Genomic DNA, 12,612 nt, shown 5'->3' with positions numbered 1-12,612 from the left:
CTGTCTCCCAGCTCCGACTGACTAGCGAGGTCTGAGCGCGCCAAATGTAACTAATTCCTGCAGGGAAATACTGCAGCTCTATTGGCTCTTGCGCGACATGTGACTGCAGCCCTGCTAAGCCTTCTGGGGGCTGTAGTTCCCGCTGAGCCTCTTCTCGCACTGCTGACTGTCCTGCGCACACACGAGCTCTGCCATGGCCGCAGTAACTCCCAGCACTTACTGCGCATGCGCAAGATGGCGGCGCCCTTCAAGGAAAGTCGCCGGAGCCTCCGGCGATCCACTCGCCGCTCCACCAGCCCCGCAATACCTCCCGCACCTCGCCGGGGTGCGCGCACGCAACCAGAGGTAAAGGGGGTAAGGGGAAGCCTGCTATACCTGTATTATTTGTCATCTTATCTCTGTGCCCAGGACATACTTGAAAACGAGAAGTAACTATTGTGGCGGTAGGGAGGGTTTGGCCCGGGGTTAACCCCGAAGGGCCCCCCTCTAACGTCGCCAGGGAGACAAGGGGTTAACTGTGCTGAGGCCCAGAAATGTGATTTTACCCTTGTTATAACCTGTAAATGTATTCTTCCCTGTTCCATTGTAATGTCTGGGTTAATCAGTACCTGCATAACACACACACTGGGTCATCAGGGGTTAATTGTGTAAGCCCAGTGGGCTAGTTAATGCGTTATCTGTGTATTCCCTTTGCCTCATGGGCCTGCAACTGCCTGTGCCCGCAAGGTATTCTGAGCCTTGGGGTACAGCCTCCGGGTCACCCCCCAAGTACACACATATTAAAAATATAACTTTGTCATAAGAGGGACATATATTTTGGATAAAGTGACTTTTTGCAGTTTTTGAAATACACAGGCAGAATGCCTGTCTTTGTAATGCATATCAAAAGAAGAGGTCTGGGCTAGGTGTGATAGATAGCTCAAGAAGTAATTACCTAATTGTTTATGCGGGAGGCAGGCACAAGGAATAGTTAAGTGTAACAGCTCACACTTACACACCAAGGTTTCCTGCAGGAGGAAACATGACAAACATCCTCCCCACTTCAAAATGTTTTATTGATGGGGCCAGGGGGGGGGGGGGCTACCCCAACTGGATATCAAAAGTGAGTAACTTTATTAAATATAAGAATACTATGAGATGTCCTTGGCTGAACCGGCTAAGAATTACATAAGTGTATTGGCGGGGGGCAGCCGATCTTGGGGAGTCTAAACATTGAATATGTAACTGTTACGAAATGCCAGATATTAATATCTCTATTAATGTTCATATTACAATGTAATGATGGGTCTCTCTACGAGCGTCAGGTGTCCCAGAATGCAGTAATATATCTCACCTGACTGTGTGTATTACGGAACGGAAGTTATGCAATGATTTGCAGTAAATATGAACTTTTGGTTAAGTCTGAGGAACCCCTGTGGTGATGAGCAGGAAAGGCTAGAATTTACAAACCTGATCATCAAAGACTATTTGGCTAATTGCTTATGCTTGGCCCAACGGACAAAAGGAATTAACCAGAGGAAGTGGAACTCTTCACACTGACCACCTAGCTTCAAAAGCTTCCAAGGGACATTTGCTAGCCGTCTCGGCACCTAAGGTTACAGATAGAGGGACAAACGGTTTATAAACTGCTGTCCACCCATATATCATTTGTCTTCGTTTGCTGAATGATTTCCTGATTGCTGAGAGAAATGCCATGCAATGTCTTGGGCTGATTGCTGGATGAAACTGCCAGTTCAGATGGGACTGTTTTCATTATTTTCATCTTTTACGTAAGTGTCTATAGTTTGCCTGTTATTGTATAATCTGTTGTGTTCACCTTTATCAAGGAATAAATTATATTTATCATATCTAAGTCTCGTCCCAGTTCAAACCCAGGTATATATATATTTATATATAGTTTTGGTGTACAATTACAGCCTGTCGCAAGCTCTCGTGACAACTATCAATGTGTTACTTCCTGGTAAAACATTTTATAAATAAAAATAAATAAAATAGACGCCTGTTTTCTAATGTAAACAAACCTAATTTAGCTACCCTCTCCTCATAAATTAGATTATCCATCCCCTTTATGAATTTGTTGGCTCTTCTCTGCACTTTCTCCAGTTCCATAATGTTTTTTCTAAGGAGTGGTGTCCAAAATTGTACTCCATATTCAAAGTGTGGTCTTACTAATGCTTTATAAAGGGGCATTAAACATGTCACTGTCACTTAAAGCCGCATGTATTGCATATTCTGTGATATTTATTATTTATCTTTTCACAGTTAAATTTATCCTACTTGATGAAACAACCCTTAGAATGGAAGAGATTATTACATAGCCTAATGCTTTCATTTGCAAATGTATTGTACACAAATAAGAATGTCTTATTATTTTCCTCCATCAATATACAAGGATATATTGATATTTTCCTGTACCCATAATGGAAAAGACTTTAAAAAAAAAAGTCCTGTTTCTCCCACACAAGCGCTGTGTGTTTGCCATGGGATTTGCAATCCAATAATCATATTATTTCTATAGCTACAACGTTGTTTTTTTTTTTGCCCTCCTGGCAACTGAGTCTACCGTACCCTTCCCGGAAAGCTTCCTGCATCGATCGCATATACGGGACATTTCCGTGAAGTAATCCTTATTCTATTAATCTTTGCTGCCAGACGGACCTGCGACTCACTGATCCTATTAGCTTTGTACAATGTCACGTCACATAAATGTCCCCTTTACAGTATGGCTAGGAAGCTCAGTGTAAGTCTGGGGTCAAACAGGGACATTGGACAAAAGGGAGCAGCGACCAAATCCGTCCCAAGACTCAGCATGCAATGTTAACAAGCTAACTTAAAAAAATAATGTAAAAATACTTATACTGTAGGTATCAGATATGTGTAAAAAGGCCACAGACCTAGCAGGACCCCGTAAACATGTTACTGCCCAGCCCAACTCACCCCTGAATACCCGAGGGTGACAGGGCTGCAGAAAGGGGGCATCGATGCACAGCCTCAGGACAAAGTCTTAGGCTTTGGTCCCGCTGCGTCCGGCGGCGCGCGACCGCACCGCAGCGGGCCACCAGCCCCTTTCCTCCAGTCTGGAGGTCCCCGCTGGCTCCTTCCATTGTGGCTGACTGCGTGCTGTGACGCGTCAGCCGGCTGATGCTGCAAGCTTCTGGTGATCAGAAGCGCTGACGTGTCACGTGGTGCAGCAGTCAGCCAATGAGGAGGGAAGGGAGGTGGCTACGGGGAGGGATGGGAGGCGGCTTCAGGGAGGGAAGGGAGGCGGCTACCCTGTCTGTTCAGCCGTGCATAGCGCCCCCCCCCTCTGGTGCCCGTTTCGCCCGATGGGGGGGGGGGGGTGATGACAGCACGAGAGCCCTCGAGCCCTCCGCTCAAACCACGCCCCCCCCCGCTCAAACCACGCCCCCATCTCCCGCTCCCTACAGACCGCGGGGAGCGGTCAATTGCCTCTCCACGCGCTGCCTGTCTGCAGTGCGGGCGCGTGGTCTGAGGCAGCGGGGCCTTAGCCTTAGAGACAGGACCTAGCAGCATGAGTATCTCAGGCTTAGGCCCCGCACCCTCAGTCAGCGCGCCCGCACTGCATGCAGGCAGCGCGCTGGGAGGCACAGACCGCTATCTGCAGTCTGTAGGGAGCGGGAGCCGGAGCGGGGGGGGCGTGGTTTGAGCGGGGGGGGGGGCGTGGTTTGAACGGAGGGTCCGTCCGTTCGTACCCCCCTCCCCTCTTCCGGTGTGCAGGAGCCCGGAGGCCAGGCTCCCTCCTGAATGAAACTAAGCCGGTAAAAAAAAAAAAACAAGCCATGATACACAGCTCAACAGGCCGCCTCCCTACGAGCTCCTTCCCTGCTCCCCTGCTTACCTCCTCTTTGGCTCACTCGCGCACCACGTGACGCGTCAACGCTCCAGAACACCATCTTCTGGTAGCGCTGGCCGGCTGACGCGTCACAGCACGTAGTGAGCCACGGAGGGAGGAGGCAGCGGGGACCAACAGAGTGCAGGTAAGGGGCTGGTGGTGCACGCGCACGCGGCCGCACGCGCCACCGGACGCAGCGGGACCAAGGCCTTACCTGAACTAATGGTCAGCCATATACATCAAAGTGATTCAAACAGGCGCTTTTAAACACAAGTGAACTAATAAAGTGAAATACTTAAATGCAAGTGAACAATTAAATTATTGTAAAGTGATAAAAATGAAGTCTCAACCTCCAAAGGATAATGTACACAATCCCAGCTACAAGTCAGCAAATCCAGGAATCGGAGGGAACATGTTCATCAGTATCACCCTCATGCCTTTCTCTCATTCTGGGGTGATCCTGATGAACATGCTCCCTCCGATTCCTGGATTTGCTAATGGTCATCCAGCCATTGCTTACAGGTCTGGCGGAAGAACTCCCTTATCGGACACAACTGATCAGTAAGTTTACCTTACCAGCAGCGGGCTCAGACTATGACTTCCACCTTGAGTCGCCACATATCGCCGCCGTATCACCGCACACCCACCTCAGCCCTGGACCAGTTATGACAAAGTCAGTGAGATGGCAAATGATCACTTCAAAATCCTACAAGAGAAAGGTTTCTCTCTTCCTCCCCGACCAGAAACGTTTACTTTCCAAAAATTCCCCAGAGATGCCCCCCGAGAGAGGACACGCTATTCCCTCAATTACCGCCGTAAAGGGGGCAGCCCTTCATGGTGGATCCGCTCGCTATGGACGCTCCTCTTTCCTTTCGGAATAATCTCCTATATTATAGACAATCATTTAATTTGTCACTGCGAAAGGGTTAAAGTTTAACTCTGCGTGAGCTGTCTGTGTTGATATAACAAGTTTTCTTTTCGCAGGGTCCTAGACCTAGTTAGGTTTGTTGTTTTCTTGTTCTATGCTAATGTTTTATGGATTCTGTTATAATCTTAATATATAAAATCGAAAGGTTGGTACTAGCTGCGGTGAATCTGATTGGTCCTCAGCCTCTGGCCAATCAGATTGGTGGGTCTGACGTCACCCAACTGCCACTCTCTTCCCCCTAGGCCACACACACACACACACACACACACACACACACACACACACACACACCCTCTCTCTCTCTCTCTGTCCTCTCCCCCCCATCACACTCACCTCCCTCCCCAGCGCTCACTCACCTCCCTCTCCGGCGCTCACTCACCTCCCTCCCCGGTGCTTACTCAGCTCCCTCCCCGGTGCTCATTCAGCTCCCTCCCCAGTGCTCACTCACCTCCCTGGTGCTCACTCACCTCCCTCCCCGGCACTCAGTCACCTCCCTCCCCGGCGCTCACTCACCTCCCTCCCCGGCGCTCAGTCACCTCCCTACCCGGCGCTCACTCACCTCCCTCCCTGGCGCTCACTCACCTACCTCCCCGGCGGGGGGACAGGCAGTGGTCAGCCAGCCTGCAGCTGCCTCGCATCGCCGAGTGCCTAAGATGGCGGCGCCCGGAAGGACCCCCTTCCTCCCTTGCGGCGCCGAGTGCCTAAGATGGCGGCGCCCGGAAGGAGAGGTGACATATCTGTGTGTGTGTGTGGGACACTGTGTGTGTGTGTGTGTGTGTCACTGTGTGTGTGTGTGTCACTGTGTGTGTGTGTCACTGTGTGTGTGTGTGTGTGTGTGTCACTGTGTGTGTGTGTGTGTGTGTGTGTGTGTGGGACACTCATAGCAGGAAATTTAACTCACGGGCAACGCCGGGTCTCTCAGCTAGTGTTATAATGTTTTCTTAATGTCTCCTCATGACTGCTCACCTTGTTGAAACATATGACTCTGAGAGAAGTTCACTTTATCTGATTATTGTTCTGTTAAATGTGTTATTAAGCCTCACTGTATCTCACAGCTCTGGAGACTATTTAACGGTGTAGCCCCTTGCTAAAATTAATGCCCTTTTAGCGTGTAGGCTACGGCAGTGTTGGGGTTAAACCCCTTGCACACGGTCCTGCATGTGAGCAATCCCAGAGACAAGTTATATTGTTGCAATATCCAGGCACATGCTTGTCTGGCAGGGCCTGGAGAGTTCTAGTAGGTCATGTGACAGGTGGGGTGAGAGACTTGCTGTAACGATGCTCGTCTCAAACAGGAAGTGACCCGCAGGGCTGAGGTAGGAGTGTGAAAGAACCGACCTGAGCCGAAGGACAGAGTCCTGAAAGAGTAGTCAGACGTAGGCCGAAGGTCACGGCTGGCGGCAGAGTTGCGTAGTCGTGTGTATGCAGAGGTCAAGACCAGCGGAAGACAAGGATGGTCGTGGTACGTAGCCGGGTCTGGAAACGGGAAAGACAATCGAAAAGGGCGTTGCTTGTACACAGCATAAACTGAAAACCTTGTTTGCCAACTTCCTGCTTACTGGGCTGTCCTTTTAAAGGACGTTGTCAGGAGCAGCATTGGAGTATCCTGCCACAGAGTGCAAGCAAGAGCAAAATCCTGGAGCGGACTCTGAAAACCCGGGACCGATTTGGCAAAACCTCATACTTGCTACAGCATGTTTTGCCCAGAGACTGGGAGGGGGAAACGTTTACACCCCCTGGGTATAAAAGGCGAGGACCAACCCTAGAGATGGGGTTCTACATAGTTTCATAGTAGATGATGTTGAAAAAAGACATACGCCCATCAAATTCAAACAATGCTAACTTTAGACGACAGATACTTTATCCTATATCCGTACTTACAGTATATTGATCCAGAGGAAGGCCCCAGTGACATATCATCCAATGATATCTTATAAGGGGAAAATAAATTCCTTCCTGACTCCAAAAATTGGCAATCGGATTATTCCCTGGATCAACATTCTTCCCATGTATACTTATTTGGTATATCACTGTAGACCTTTCCTTTCTAAAAAGATGTCTAACCTTTTTTTTAACATATGTATTGTATCTGCCATCACAGTCTCCATGGGTAATGAATTCCACATTTTAACTGCCCTTACTGTAAAGAACCTTTTCCTTTGTTGCTGGTGAAATGTCCTTTCCTCCAACCTTAGGGGATGACCCCGTGTCCTTTGTACTACGCTTGGGATGAATAGTTAATTTGAAAGCTTCTTGGACTGTCCCCGAATATATTTGTATATAGTTATCATATCCCCTCTTAGACGCCTCTTTTCTAATGTAAATAAATCCCAAGTTTCCAGTCTCCCCATGTCCTTCTGGAGAGAAATTACATCCTGCTCTGATTCTGTTGTGTGCTGGGGCAGAGAGACCTAGGTGTCTGTTGCAGACACAGAGGTTCCCATGCTGCAGGGAGCAGGGCTATAGCCCAGATTTAAGTAGGGATCTGGGGCTGAGCCTACTCTTCTCCTATCCAGAGTTGAGTTGGGTCCTGGAAGGAACTGCATGCTAAGGGGGAACTGCTGCATGGGAGAGATGCTGAAAACAAGTCATTTCTATGCTGTTGCCTAATGTTCAATAAAGCAAGCATCCTGTTAAAAGTTCCTGGCGCCTTTTATACTTATTGTACTCCTCACTGCTTGCCTGGCTGGATCCACCAGAGAAGCCCTGGGACTAAAGGTAAAAACGAACTGAGCTGCGCTACGCTGAAGCAGGTAGAAACACTGTCTGCAGTGCAAAGAGACACTGAATACGTGTACACCCTATCTTCTGCAGCCAGGGAGGTGGGAGGTGGGGGGGGGAATAAGGTTGTTACAACTGTAAGGAATATTTTAGGTTATAAATACTGATGATTTAATATTAGTTTTTATGATCCCGACACATCAGGTAACTCAGTATATGGGGACCTTAAACACCTGCTAGGTTGTGAATAGTCTCCCAAAATATCTACAACCTCAGCTAAGGTGGCTTGTCCAAAGATACTGGACAAAATGGTGAACGGTGCGACACGCGCGAGAATTGTTGGTGGGAAGAATGTTATTTATAAATGACCCGACTGTTACTTCATTTTTTCTAAATTTCACTCCAAGTATTCACCAATTTGCACCACTTTATATACGTAAAAAATCTGGGGAGGGAGCGCCCTTCCGAGGATGTTTGTAGGAAATAGAATATGAAATAGTGCAAATTGTAGCAAATTGGTGCACGCTTGGAGTGAAATTTAGAACAAATGACGTGAAGGTCAGATCATTTATAAATAACTGACCTGCAGTCATACTGTACATGGTGAGCAATACTGATCTTAATGCTCCTCCCACAAATTCCAAGATTGTTGCACCCCTCCTCATCCTCTCTCCCCTTATCCTCTCATTCCCCTCGTCCTCTCACACCCCCACCCCTCTCATCCTCTCACCCCCTCCCCTCATCCCCCCCTTCCATCATCCTCTCACCCCCTCTTCTCTTCCTCTCTCACCCCTCCCCCTCCCTGTCATTATCATCCCACAGGACAGCCAGTGAAAACACACACACACACACACAAAATGTACAAGTACAAATACTCACACACACATATGACACAACCTCACCTCTCTCTGCTCCATGCTTTTCCTCCGCTCTTTGGCCCCACCCCCAGGCTTCTGCCACCTCCATCCTGATTGGCTGCATTACACAGCAGCCAATCAGGTTGGAGGAAGATGCCCAGCCTCCACATAGGAGCAAATCAAGTGCCCCAAGTCGTTATCCAGCAGGATGTTGGTGTCCAAGCCTGGTAACACCCCAACATCCTGGACTCCTCTACCGGAGCCCCAGTCGAGGAACATCCGGGCAACTTGCAAAGACTTGGGGGCTCTGTCCGGCATTCTCCCCTACATCCCCGTCCCTTGGAGCAGGTGCTCTGGGCTGTCCATCAGGCTGGCTGCCGATTGTTTATGGTCACCGGGCGCAAATATTTTTGGTGGACATCGTTGGCCTCCAGCCTGACGGCTGCAATACGATGTCCATCCGGATCTGCTTTCGTGATGCAGACTGCTGCTGCTGGGATCGCTAGCTGAGTCAGTTGCTGCACGGCTTCTTCGTGCTCCGCTGTTGGGGCCAACCCCACGTAGGCGATCGGCCTCACCATTTGTGAGCGTTGCCCCGAATTGGAGTTACTGGAATGGGTGGGTTGGGGCAGTCTACCCGCAGATGACCCGGCCAGTTGCATTGGTAGCACCGGCGCTCATGGACAAACTCTGCGGGCTTAGCTGCAGCACCTCTGGCACTTGACTTGTTCCGTCACGGCTTGGTGACCTTGGGAGGGTCAGCTGCCTTGGATACCTTGGTTGTCAGTACTGGAGTGGGGGTCATGACCCACATCTTGAAATGTGGCCGCGTGGTCACAATTTAATCCGCCATAATGGCGGCCTCCTCGTGCGTCTCCAACTTATGGTCTATGACCCACTCCCGCACCTCCAGTACACAATTGAGCAAGAACTGCTCACGGATGAGGTCCATCATGCCCTGGAACATGGTGACTCTGCATCCGGCTAACCACCAATGGCTGTGGTGGGCTAGCCGGGAGTCGAACTCCACATAGGTGTCCCCGGCGACTTTGTCCAGAGCCCTGAACTTGTCGCGATAGGACTCCAGCGTGACCGCATACCTCCAGTACACAATTGAGCTCACGGATGAGGTCTATCATGCCCTGGAACATGGTGACTCTGCATCTGGCTAACCACCAATGGCTGTGATGGGCTAGCCGGGAGTCGAACTCCACATAGGTGTCCCCGGCGACTTTGTCCAGAGCCCCTAACTTGTCGCAATAGGACTCCAGCGTGACCGCATACCTGGCCAGCAACTTGGCCTTCACATAGTTATAATTGCTGGCGTCGGCACGGTCGATCTCCCGGAATGCATCCTGTGCCTTCCCGCTCAGTTGTGGGCTCATGTATTTTACCAACTCAGACTCCAACAGCTAGTGCAATGAGCTTTGTTTCTCAAACGCATGCAGGAATCCATGGATGTCATCGGTGCCATCCACAAACTGACACTCGGGTTCGGGAACCGTGATTACTAGTTGGAGAGGGGGCTGGGGCATGTATCACAGGACATGCAGCCAGCAGCTGGATGACCTGCTGGCTTTGTTCCATAGATGCCCCAAGTCCACTAGACCAGACCACCCAACCGCCACTAGAGGCCACTAGACCAGCCCACACAAACGCCTCTACATTAACCGCCACAGGAGGAGCAGCGACCTGGTTAACCACAGGGTTGCCCTCCTCTTCCTCCGAATCACTCATAAGGGCGTCGTCCCCCGAGCCTCTGGCAAGGGCGTTAGTGGCCGCAACCGCAGCTGCATTGGGGAACTCAGACAAGTCAGTCAAATGCTGCTCAATGACTTGAATGATTAATTTAGCCACTAAAGAGAGCCGCAGTCAGGATGAACAAGGCCAGTTTCTTAAGAGGGGCTGAAATATCTTCGATAGGCTTCACGAGAAGGATTACCATCAACCCCTACAATCTCCTCAACCAGTGAGCGGACCATACTCCAGAAGGTCTGGATTCCTGGGCATGTCCACCAGATAGGTGTTCCAAAAGAGAAAACAGACACACGTTACCTGGAGGGGGGGGGGAGAGGGGAGCGGGGAAACAGGCAGGATGGGGAGGGATTGACTGTGTGGGGTGATGGCCCTGCCCCATCAGAAAGCAGGGAAAAACCCAGCACCTGGGGAAAGAGAGGTGCCAGTACTGTGTACTGGACAGTACACCCAGAAAAAAGCCATAACACATATACCCATTATACACACACACATTATTATCGTTTATTTTTGAAGCGCCAACATAATCCGCAGCGCAGTACAATGTGGGTACAGAGTGACATCAATTACATTAAACAGAATGACATACAAGTGAGGACAAACAAGTGCAAATAGATACAGAGGATAATGAGGGCCTGTAGAGGGAGAAAGGGGGTGGCCCGGGATTAAAGGGGTTACACCCCATTTGGCCATCCCCCGACCTCACCCGGGAGTCAAAGGGTTAACTGGGCTAAGACCCAGAACAGTGATTTAACCCCTGTAATGACATGTGCATGTGTATTCCCCTGTTCCCCTGTTCCATTGTAATGTTTTATGTTTAATACTGTGTCCCAAGGTATGGACAAAGAATTCCTTTGCATACCAGGATAGCAGATGGCTCTAGAGGCGCCCCAATGTCTAGGATTTAAGTATTGTTCAAAGGGTCTTATCACCCTCCCTGATGATTTAAGGGAGGAGGAGGCTCAAACCAGAGCAGTCTCCAAGTGTCCCATTTATCGCCTTCCAACAAAGGTTATCCTGCTAGAGATCCAGATGGGTAGACTGGCTGACATTCCATTTGTATGTGGGGGGCTACAGAAATGAGACCCCAGAGTTCTACTGCGCCTGTGCCAGCTAGCAGGGGGCATGTCCTACAATGTGTTCCCCCATCAAAGATTGGCTGGAGGTAATTGAAAACCAATCACAGGTACTTAAGGTTAAGGATAGAGGAACAAAAGGTTTATAAACTGCTGTTCCCCATATATCCTTTGTTAGTCTTAGTTCACTGTGGTAATCGTCTTCGTTTGCTGGTATGGTTACCTGATATCACCTGAATGATTACCTGATTGCTGAAGAGAAATGCTACATCTAACTTCTCATTCCCCAACTCCTAAGTAAGTGTACTTCTTGTCTGTTACTGTATTATTCGTGTGTTCACCTATCCTAAGGAATAAAATCACTTTATTATATCTAAGACTCGTTTCAGTTCAAACCCAGTTATTTTTGTGTAATATTAATGCACCTGTGGAGGCTATCGTCACAGGGCCCTGCTCCTGAGAGCTTGCAAAAGAGATATTCATACATGCATATTCATGTCACTGCCATTAGTACACTTTGCTCCTAGGAGGAATTTACCCCTTAAACATGTCACTGCCATTAGTACACTTTGCTCCTAGGAGAGACTGACCCCTTAAACATGTCACTGCCATTATTACGCTTTGCTCCTAGGAGAGACTGACCCCTTAACCATGTCACTGCCATTAGTACACTTTGCTCCTAGGAGAGACTGACCTCTTAACCATGTCACAGCCATTAGTACACTTTGCTCCTAGGAGGGACTGACCCCTTAAACATGTCACTGCCATTAGTACGCTTTGCTCCTAGAAGAGACTTACCCCTTAAACATGTCATTGCCACTGGTTATGGTTATCCAAGATGGCCGCTTGCACCTAGAGCTCCATCTGGGCCTTTGCAGAATCTGCAGCCATCCCAGCATGAATTGGCTTAAAAAGCTAAAAGAAACACAGCTGTGGCTAGCTCAGACCGGGGGCTCTATAACTAGGGGTGTATTGTCACTGCGACCCCTCGCCCAGGAAGTCCCAGAGAAATAAAGGATAAAGAGACTGAGGCCTGACATCCCATGAGGCCTAACTCCAGGGGTAAGGCAGAGGCTCTCTTACTGCACTAACACATCCCTGACACAGTCAGAGGGTCCATCTCCCCTACCTGCTGTTGGGAGGTGAGTGATTGAGGGGAACAGCGCTGGTCGCGTCCACGCGGGAGCTCCGGTATCCGTGCGGCGGTGGGAGGAGTGCAGGGAACAGGGGGGCTGAGAGGAGACATCGCTGGGAGCATCCCTGACCGCGTGCAGCTGCTGGGAGGTGAGTGAGGCCTGATCCCATCACAAGGCCCTGAGAAGCCTGCATGTAAAGGTAAAGGGAGCTGCATATATTGTACACCACAGAGCACTGCAGGCCAAAGGAGGAGTGCCACGTAAAGGGCGGTACACAACAATAACA

At 49.6% G+C, this 12,612-nt stretch overlaps 1 long non-coding RNA gene across 2 annotated transcripts in view; it reads right to left on the bottom strand.

Annotated features, from left to right (window-relative positions):
- The window catches only part of LOC142463927 (uncharacterized), a 55,042-nt gene that overhangs the window by 4,212 nt on the left and 38,218 nt on the right, over window positions 1–12,612 (bottom strand). Inside the window, exon 1 of one of the 2 annotated variants that reach the window (XR_012787544.1) lies at window positions 6,120–6,366. The exons of the other annotated variant lie outside the window; for it this stretch is intronic. This is a non-coding gene — a long non-coding RNA (uncharacterized LOC142463927). Of the gene's footprint in view, window positions 1–6,119; window positions 6,367–12,612 lie in introns of those variants that run through there. 2 annotated transcript variants of the gene reach the window in all.

This window comes from Ascaphus truei, chromosome 12 (assembly GCF_040206685.1).
Source record: "Ascaphus truei isolate aAscTru1 chromosome 12, aAscTru1.hap1, whole genome shotgun sequence".
NCBI classification, from domain to species: Eukaryota; Metazoa; Chordata; class Amphibia; order Anura; family Ascaphidae; genus Ascaphus; species Ascaphus truei.
This window is presented reverse-complemented; position numbering and strand designations above follow the sequence as displayed.